We start from the raw sequence: 2,349 nt of genomic DNA, 5'->3' as shown, positions 1-2,349 counted from the left end.
TTAATTAGATAGACGAAATTGGTCCCTTGTGCTGTTCATGGACTCACACACACAGATATGTGCACTGTATGCACAGTCACACACTCACACACACACACACACGCACACGCACACACGCACACGCGCACACACACGCACACACACACACACACACACACACACACACAGAAACAAAGCAACCATTTCAACAGAAACAATGCGCACAGCTGAATTGGATTCTGGTTTCTAACCCCGGAAAATGCTCCCCTGCCAACTGACACACACCCACCAAACCACAGCTTCAATCAGAACCAAACAAGACATCATGTTTGATTGGACCACGTCTGGGTGATTAGTTTGAACATTCTGGGAACCAGTCCAGCAGACCAGCATAGGTTTGCCGACTTACCATCAGCCAACGTGGTTACTCCTACTAGCTGTCTAACTAGCTGTCTGCACTTTCACTTCTCCTCATATCCCCATCCAAGTGTCAGAGTTAGAAGGTAAATGGGCATATTCATCCTAATTCATACCCTGAGAATCCAACTGCACCTTTCAAAAGGGGGCTGGGTAAAGTGCAAGCGTAGCTGAACAGAGCACTTACACTGTACTGTACCTGAATGCACACCGAGGCAACTTAGCTGTTGTTGTTTCTGGCAACTGCTTCAAAGACTTCAAGCTCAGACATATTCCTGGATAGTGCCTCGTACATTCCAGCCTCTGAACACAAAAAGTGTGGCCAGGGCCAGTCAGGGAAGAATGGAGCAGCTGGCAGTGTTGTTGTTTCCCTGATGTCATGTGTAAATGAGGGAGTATTGGTCTCTACTGCCCTGCGACCCCACGATGACCTCCGCTGACTCCTCTCCAGCCCTACACAGCCTAGTGGCAGTAAGCATCGATCCAGGCCAAAGTGTCAGAGACCATGTCTTCCTCTGGGTAATTAGCGGATTATACAAGGAGCTGTGTAGAGGGAAAGTACAGAAATCCACAAACACACAAGCGCTTTTTTTGTATCTCTCTCTCTCTCTCTCTGATACAAACACACACACGCACGGATGCACGCACGGATGCACACACACACACACACACACACACACACACACACACACACACACTCTTACACAATTACTCAAACAAACACACCTACACACACAAACACACACAGCACAGCACAGCATTGCACAGCACATATACCCACACGCTAACTTCCGGAACAGATGTGGAGTCCTTCGAAGACGTCAAGCGAATGCTCTGGCTTTAACATCTACATTTCACTGAATGCATTTGAATCAGAGGAGCGTGAGTTGATTCAATAAGGAAGAAGGTCCCTTTGTGCAGCCAAGTGTGGGCTCAATTCCCCAAGCATGTAATGCTTCCTCATTCTGATCTCTGATGCATGTAATGCAAAGCTTGTTCACGGGGCAATCATATCGTGACCCATCACCTCCCCTCAGCGACAGCCAAGGGAGCAGCGCAGACGTCAGCTGCACCCTAAGAGTAAAGGGAACAAGGCCGTGATGTAGACTTCAGTCATTCCTTCACCTCTACTCAACAAGATACTGGTACCTCATCAACGGCCGAGAAGGAGAGAGAGGGAGGAAGAAGAAGGGAGCATGGTAGTCGTAAACACTTCAGTCGCCCCCTCGGAGGAAGTACACTCTTCAACTGTTTGAGAAGAAAACTATGTGAGATCTGACAAAAGAAGAGAAAATAAACAGGAGCAACTCCAATACCCAAGTGTTCTCAGTAAAGAAAAGCAGGAAAGAATCCCGCACATGGTATTCCATCGGGAATGCCAGTAGAGCCAGCCAGTAAAAAAAAAAAAAAAAAAAAAAAGTATGCAAATATTGTAGAATCATTGAAAGAAGAATGAGGTGTCTTGAGAAGGTAGGAATTAGTATAGGGAAATTGTTTCTTAAGTAGTGTGGGATGTCTCTGGGGTGAACTAACAACCCTGCCTCGTTTCCAAACATGCTGGGTACATAAGAGGAACGCAGTGGGAAATAATATCATAACATAAACCGCAAAGCACAGCAGGTAAATACATTTAGAGGAACTTTCCTTCCTGCTAAGTGCTTGAGCAATTCCATCTGCCTGGAAAAAGTAAACTCGTATTTAAAGACGTTATTGTTCTTCCCCCAAAAGTGCAAACTATCAGTCTGTATATCACACATTATGCCTTGTTCACTGTGACATGTGATTGTTCCAAGGCTTTTCTGTGACATTTCATTGTATAGTTGAAATACATTAATATTAATTACCTTGTATTTACCACACAGTAGAATGGAAACAATGGATCATTCTGTATTGGTTCTGAAGAAAGAAAGAAAAAAAAAACTGATGAATATGCAACAGTGTTATACATTTTTC

This window comes from Nansenia antarctica (genome assembly GCF_963989245.1).
Source record: "Nansenia antarctica genome assembly, chromosome: 1".
NCBI classification, from domain to species: domain Eukaryota; kingdom Metazoa; phylum Chordata; class Actinopteri; order Argentiniformes; family Microstomatidae; genus Nansenia; species Nansenia antarctica.
Note: the sequence above shows the minus strand (reverse complement) of the source record.